The sequence below is a fragment of the Tachypleus tridentatus genome, chromosome 10, assembly GCF_004210375.1.
Source record: "Tachypleus tridentatus isolate NWPU-2018 chromosome 10, ASM421037v1, whole genome shotgun sequence".
NCBI lineage: Eukaryota > Metazoa > Arthropoda > Merostomata > Xiphosura > Limulidae > Tachypleus > Tachypleus tridentatus.
The window spans coordinates 150,910,892-150,919,355 of NC_134834.1; the positions used below are offsets into that span (position 1 = coordinate 150,910,892).

General features: G+C 36.4%; 1 protein-coding gene across 1 annotated transcript in view; it reads right to left on the reverse strand.

The window, feature by feature from the left end:
• The window catches only part of LOC143230630 (pleckstrin homology domain-containing family G member 5-like), a 107,409-nt gene extending 99,710 nt beyond the window's left edge, over positions 1-7,699 (reverse strand). Inside the window, exons 1-2 of the mRNA XM_076464494.1 lie at positions 7,681-7,699; positions 2,921-2,980 (exon numbers count right to left, since the gene is read on the reverse strand). The gene's annotated coding sequence lies outside the window, so the exon portion shown is untranslated. The remainder of the gene's footprint in view (positions 1-2,920; positions 2,981-7,680) is intronic.
• Between the last annotated feature and the right edge of the window lie 765 nt (positions 7,700-8,464).

An 8,464-nucleotide genomic window follows, 5' to 3' on the forward strand; every position in this document is an offset into this window, starting at 1 on the left:
AGAAAGAGGTCTTGTGCACCTGACCCTCCTGGGTATTTAAGAAATAATCATACCCAACTACCCACAAAGAAGAAGCGAACAGTTGTGTTCAACAGCAAGATGTTTGTGTTACAGAAATCACTTTAGTTCTGCCGTTGTTTGTGTGAACAGTGACGTAACATTAGAGAAATAGCTATTCGTTTTTGAAAGATACTTTGGTAAACAAATAGTTCAAAGTTAGAAGAATATTTCCAGCAGTCTCTGAAGGATTGGTGTTTATGTCAAGGTTTGACATCTGGATATTTGAATCTCTTGAGGTTTAGAAAAAAAAAATGTTCCAGAACTACTTCGTTTGTGGTAGGCCTAATGACCAGAAACTAACCGGGAAGGAAATGTAAAAATAGAAAACATTATTACTCGATATAGTTCCAACAGTACAGTATTTTATGGTGAATAACATTGTTTTTACTACTTTATATCATGTAAAAATCGTGGAAATAAAATGATTTATATACATATTAGTCTATTAAATATTGTTATTGACACGTGGGAATCCGTTCTTGAGTGAATTATTATAATTTGTTGCATTAATGGTGAGCGAACATTCGAACTGCTAATACAAAATTTGGCTCGCTAACCCTAGCCACACTTGCCCCATATGGCAGAGGAAGCGTGACTAAAAAACTATATTATTTATGTGTGCTTTGTTTCTTTTCACTTATAAAATAAGTTTGACACTCTCCACTCCCCCATTCTTCTCCACGACATAATGAACAACCGCTCCCTAAGATGCAGGCACGTTTTAAGAGGAGTGTTTGTCAATCATGGAATACATTCACTTAAGGTGGTTTAGCTACAGGCACGTAAGTTGATAATATTTTTCAGGTATAAACAGGGGCCACGTCTTTCATGTTAAGTGTGCGTGTTTGTTATAAATGTTACATACGGTATAAACATGTGAGCTTGGCTCTATTTATAGAACGAACTGATAGAAAACAAGAAAACAGAATATTGGTTGGAAAGTTAGGTATTCTGTTGTAACAAAGCTGTAATATTGACACGAACGTTCACATAGTGGCCTGATATTATTAATAAGTTAGCAGCAGCAGTTTGTGCCCATAGACTAATTATCATAATACGGAGGTGTATTCAAATTTAAAAATCCTGCCTTCTTGTCAGATATGTTTAGAAATAAATATATAATAAAAATGTTTAAAGACCTGAGGGACGTGATGATCAAACATTCAAATAGATAAAATATATCGATTTATACATCCAAAAACGATTCTTGCAACACTTCTAATAGTAGGTGATAACCTGGTAAACACGATAGCTTGGTATCACTATATTTAATTTTTTTTATTTTGAATTTAAACGGAATAGTTTGTGATGAATTAAAGCCGAAGTTGATTGTTTGTTTTTTAATTTCGCACAAAGCTACTCGAGGGCTATCTATGCTAGCCATCGCTAATTTAGTAGTGTAAGACTAAAAGGAAGGCAGCTAGTCATCACCACCCACCGCCAACTCTTGGGCTACTCTTTTACCAACGAAAAGTGGGATTGATAGTAACATTATAACGCCCCCACAGTTGAAAGGGCGAGCATGTTTGGCGCGAAGGGGATGCGACCCCGCGACCCTCAGATGACGAGTCGCACGCCTTAACACGCTTGGCCATGCCGGGCCCAGCCGAAGTTGAATTTGTTTTTCATCTGAGAGTTTTTTTTTTATTTAAATGGATTTCCCGTATTTTTATGTGTTACGTAACCCTAAGACATATTGGAAGATGATCCATTGATGAGAATGTCTTGATTACATGGGATTGAAAAATGTGTTACCTGTAAGGATGCCAACGTATGAAACAGCCGGAAGAACCAGACACCGCACTACATTCTCGTTTTTAGCAGAACTGTGGGAAGTGGCTTTGAAAATGAGAGTGAACGGATGAAAAGTGTTTATTTTATTAATCGATGCTACTTCTAATTCACCACTGACGCTTGATGCTGCTCGACGTGGGATTCTTATACGTATCGTAAAATTACCAAGATTTTACGCAACTGCTGACCGTGGTTACTAGGTGCTCGCGAAGCAAACGTTTATTTCAACGTTCGCTACTTCTACTTCTTTTGGCGCGCTTAGTTTTTGGTTTTTCTACTTTCCTTGACAGCGACTTCATCCTAAAGGGTAGGTACGAAAATTTTGTTTTCCAAGTTTAGTTATTTTTCCATTTTTGCGTGGCACGTTTCACAACGTGAACTGCATTTTTTTTCACGCATATCAGTTATATTTCAGCTCTATTGCATCCCATCAGATCAAGAACAGAGCTTTTTGAGAAATTCAATTAGAAAAGTTAAACGAGCACATCACATTTCTTCAGTGACACAAATTAGTAAAGCGCCTACTCATTTCTACTCATTTTTTTTTACAATGTTCTTTACTAGTTCAGTAGTCATAATAACGTTTTGCTTTACCATGACAACTGGACAAGCCACACCAATAGTAACTACTCGAATTAGAATTAACTGGTAAGTGACGCGGAACTAAGTTAACTGGTTTTTAGTTTGACCAGTAGAAATAACGAGTGGGATTGAGATCAATATATTCTTGAAGATACAAAAAAATATTCTACACAAGCGGGGGTTGGGGGGTCAGTATGTTGTCCATATTTTACATAAACGGGGGAGAGATCAATATGTTCACTTTAACTCGGCAGAAAAGATCACCAATTTGCTAACACACACACAAAAGTCACACGGTGACGAAACTATACTTAAATGACCCCTCCCTTACATTTATATGTATATCAAACACTGAAAATCTTCAACTTACACGTGGTATAGATTAATATAAGAAATATTGTATTAGTACTTTAATTTTATGTGAAAATAAACTATCAACTGGAGAGAAACAGGATATACACTGAGAGAAGAAAATGTCACTCACCATAACTACGATGTCGCACGTGAAATCTTTTCAGTTTCTTCTTCCACGTGCCCTCATTCCCTGCAAAAGGTAAAACCACGCGAAAATTATACAATACGCAAACAGTTGGTCACACACAAACGACCTCTCTTTTTTTTTTTTTCCTAACGGAAATAAATAGTAAAATAGGTAAAAAAAATTAGAAAATCGAATATTTGTAGAAATATTTGTTTAATCTGTTAACGATTTTGTTGATGCATCTTTTGATTTTGTTAATTGATTTATGAATAATTTGACTTCAAACAAATAACACTTGTTTATGGTTCTGCTACATCCACCAACTGATTAATATTTTTATGGTTCGGCTGTATTTAACAACTAATTAACATTTGTTTATGACTCGGTTATATCTACCAGCTAATTAACACTTATTTTTATGATTCGGATATATCCATCAACTAATTAACACTTGTTTATGGTTCGGCTGTATCTACACACGCAAATGTAGTGTTTCAGTAAACGAACTGTCATAGTGAGAAATACACAACTTTATTGTTACCAATACTTTGTTCTTGTACCAAATGAAAAACAAACACACGTTTGACGTTCTCTGATTGCTTATGGAACAAGGACTACAACCGAGACAGGCAAAGTACGTCATCACATAACAACTCCAGCAACCAACTCATACGACAATCTATTTACTTAGCACTAACTGAATGCTTACCAGAAAATGGTGTTTTTGCGTATTCAGTAAGAAGCTATTTTTACCAATAGAAATAGAGATATTTTTAGAAAATGACACGTCAGGAAATTTACGGTTGTCTTTATGCGTGAAAAAGTAGCACATTAAAATGTTGAAAAATAAATTTTATTTTGGAAAAATTTGTAGTTTGTAGAGACAATTGTTAAGAATAGAAAAGCCTTACAGGCATATTATTACCCAACTAGAAAACAATTTCGTTAATTTTCGTGCCTTTGGCTTAAATTTTCCTTATTCTATTATTTTTACGCACGACGTTTAAGCTACTCTTCCTTGCAAAAATTATGTGTTATCTCATTAGATCCTTGTGTATTTGAAAAAAAACAACAACTTACGTGGTCTGAAAAATAAATTTCTGTAGATGTAATGTTATTCAATAAAGCTACTCTAAAGTGAAAAATAATATTACTAACAATATACAGAGTATGAAACGGTTACAAGCGTTCAGTGTATGACACAGTTTAATAGTTGAAAAAAGAAACCCAGAAATGAAGAATGAAGTTCGTACTGAAGATAAAAGCAGTGAAAAGGTGTTTATAGCAGTCTATGAAATGAACAAAGCTAAGTTATTGTAAAGCAACGTAAATGTTAAATTGTAACGAAGGAAAAATTTGCTGGTTATTCAGAATTTTTTTTTTTTTTTGAATTTCGCACAAAGCTACTCGAGGGCTATCTGTGCTAGCCGTCCCTAATTTAGCAGTGTAAGACCAGAGGGAAGGCAGCTAGTCATCACCACCCACCGCCAACTCTTGGGCTACTCTTTTACCAACGAATAGTGGGATTCACCGTCACGTTATAACGACCCCACGGCTGAAAGGGCGAGCATGTTTGGTGCGATAGGGATTCGAACCCAAACAATAATGCGTGTTAGATTTAAATAAGTCGAGAAAAGCTATAACAATTGAATTTTGTGTAATATTATATTTTTGAGGAAATTACACACGAGTTAGCTGTTGTTTGTGTAAAGTATTTTGCAAATTAAATAACAAATTGAAATCGAAGACACTCGTCACGTGATCGCAGTGACACTGTGCCAACGTGTAACAAATCGTTGGATTTAAAAGGATGACTAAGCAAAACATAGGTAAGGTTTTTCTTAATCGAAAAGCCAAATACCAATGTGGATTTCTCGAACAAAATTTTTCCAAAGATATGAGATTCGTAGTGTTTGATCGAGAAATATTCCGAATCAGATAAATGCTATTATAGTATTGTTTATTCATACGAAGTTGTGAATTTGCGCACTAAAGCCCGGAAAGAGCGTGTTGCCTTCTGAGTTACCATATCAAAATAATAATAATGGTTTGTCTATCAACTATGTTCTCAAATTACTATGCTGTTTAATAAACCCGATAGTTACAAATAACTTTAAAAACCGAACAAAATAATCAGACTGCGGCATCACAGATCTCTCTCTGTCTGCGTTTGTTTTAAAGTGTGTTGAACCGAAAACCGAGAAATCCCTTTAGTTTATCTCCCTGACTTCGTGTTTATTTTTACTGTTACGTGTTTTGGTTGTTGTTAAGCGCAAAGCTACAACATAAGCTATCTGTGCTCTGCTCACCAGGAGTATTGAAATACAAATGACTGTGTTTTTTTTAATTTCGTGCAAAGCTACACCAGGGCTATCGGCGTTGGCCATTCATAATTAATCAGTGTAAAACTAGATGGAAGGTTACTAGTCATCACCACCCACCGCCAACTTTTTTACCAACGAACACTGGGATTAATCATCACTTTATAACGGCCACACAGCTAAAAGACCGATCATGTTTGATGTGACAGGGATTCGAAGCCGCGACCCTCGGATTATGAGTCATGAGCCCAAAGCACCTCGCCACGCCGGTCCTCTGTTAATTCTAAAACGTGAAATATTTTCGACTTTTCAAAATAAGATCATTAGTAATATTCTTTCATTAAAATCTACAAAAACATTTTCTCGCATTTCTCTAAATTGTATTACGTGTTTGTGAAATCTGTCATTGTTTAAGTAAAAGAAGTTTCTCAGTTATCACGTGAACATGTATTGTAATCACTGGTTGTTTGACATTTTCTGTCACGTTAAACACAAATTCGTAATGCTTATTCGACACGGCACGTGCTGTATGAAGAGCTCGATTATCGTGTTTAACGAGCGCACGCGCAACTAAGTGTATCTCGAAAAAAGATGTGAGTGATATGTTCATCCACGAGGCCACTTGCTATTGAATAAAAAAAATCATTAATAATAACAATTTCATTGTTATAAAAATAACCATATTTTGGAATAACTAAATTTCTTTCCACGGTCAGTGGTGAAGTCCTAAAAATGGTAGGTACACTCCTAGGTAAAGTGAAGATGTAATTAATAGAACCTAACTTGATTCAACAGTAACATTTTAATTCTCCATAAGTTGTATGTCAGCAGTTTTCGATACTTCGTAGCTTTACCACGATAAAAACGATATATATATTTTTGGCAACTGGCCGAGGCAGTATGACTCTGTATCTCAAAGTATTTTAAAAGAAATAAATTTATAATGGTGTATATTCTTCACTAACCAACTGATGTATGTTTTATACAGCCATCTAATACAGCTGTACCTTTCACGACAAACTGATATACATATTATACGTTTATTTCATGTGGTTATATCTTTCACTACAAACTGATATACATATTATACGTTTATTTCATGTGGTTATATCTTTCACTACAAACTGATATACATATTATACGTTTATTTCATGTGGTTATACCTACCTGAAAAATAAACTATGAATTATGTTATAAGAGGAACACGTCAGTATACTGCTATCTGTTTATTATTTGTAATCATTCAGCTGAAGAATATTCTATTAAGATATAAAGATAAGAAGGAAAAATGACAATAAAATACAAGGTTTGTTTACTAGCGCCGTACAAGGTATATTTATTAGTAACTACATCATGAAGTGTGGCAACATGTCAGTAAGTGTAAGAACTACGTGATGAAGTGTAATACAACGTATAAAAAATAAGAGATTCGTCAAAACGTGTGACAACTACGTGATAAAGTGTAGCAACTAAATCAAGAAGTGTAACAACTAGATGATTACGTGTAAAATCTGATTAAGAAAATTGTAACAACAACGTGAACAACTACAACAACAACTACATGATTAAAATAAGAACCCTAGCTTTTTCTTCTTCTCTAGTCACGAACGCTAAACGTTTTTTTCAGCCGGGGCATATTGGCTCGTAGAACGGTTCTGTATTTTTGTTTTTTCAAGTATAAACGTTTAGCTCATAGGTCCGTCATTTCTTGACCGATTTAAAATCTAGTTACAGTTATGGACTCAGGAGGTCAAAGAATTTCGACTGATGTATTTGATCATGCTCTATATCTCATAGATTAATTTATTATAATCCCGACTAAAGTAATTTCAAGTGTTGCAGCTATTGAGGACTCCCTCTTGTTTAACATTATATTCTGATCAGTGGCATAATCATTTTGCTACAGGGTATTTCTAGTAAGCAACACGTTAGATAATATGTGCTAACATCACGTAGAAGACAAGAATATAACAAACACGGGTTCAGTAACGGTCATTCCAGTTAGCTTGTTTGTCTGTTTGGGAATTTCGCACAAAGCTACTCGAGGGCTATCTGTGCTAGCCGTCCCTAATTTAGCAGTGTAAGACATCACCACCCACCGCCAACTCTTGGACTACTCTTATACCAACGAATAGTGGGATTGACCGTAACATTATACACCCCCACGGCTGGGAGGGCGAGCATGTTTAGCGCGACGCGGGCGCGAACCCGCGACCCTCAGATTACGAGTCGCACGCCTTACGCGCTTGGCCATGCCAGTTAGCACTTGCAAGTTATGTTACGTGGCGTCATCTAGTGTTTAGAGCTACTTACCAGTGAAACATGATCGAGTCAGGAACGTGAAGCTATTGTCATAACCACAGGTTAAGTAATTACTTTTTGATCAGAACATAAATAATATTACATTTCGTCTTGTAGCGATGAATTATATGAAATATGTACCTGCTCCCAACTCCCACTCTAACTACACCTTATCCAGCCTGGGTCGTGATAACCCGTACCAACACCTGACGTGACCGGAACGTAAACAAATCCTTCAAGCGGAAGTTCAGCGTAACAAAGGTGTGTTCGTGCCGAATGACGTAATCATCTCGCCCACGGATTGGTTGTGGCTGTGTCGCTTCAGACGTGCACAGTTTGATTTCCTTGAAACGGTACACAAAACGTTGTTTACTGTTTTTAAAGCACCCTACACAGTTTAATAGTTTAGAAGACTGTTGTTCCAGTAGCCATATTGAAATAAGAAATCATGTAGTTGTTTGTTGAATTTTACCCAAAGCTACATAAAGGCTATCTGTACTAGCTGTCCCTAATTCAGAAGTGACAGACTGGAGGGTAGGCAGCAAGTTAACACTACCCACCGCCACAACTTGGGCTACTTTTTACTAAAGAATAGTGGAATTGACCTTAACTTTATAACGTCCCCACGGCTAAAAGGTTTTGTTTGTTTGATTTGTTTTGCATTACGCGCAAAGCTACACGAGGGCTATCTGCGCTAGCCGTCCCTAATTTAGCAGTGTAAGACTAGAGGAAAGACAGCTAGTCATCACCATCCACCGCCAACTCTTGAGCTACTCTTTTACCAACGATTAGTGGGATTGACCGTCACATTATAACGCTTTCACGGCTGAAAAAGCGAGTATGTTTGGTGTGACGGGGAATCGAACCCGCGGCCCTCGGATTAAGAATCTGAAAGGGGGCCCGGCTGAAAGAACGAGTATGTTCA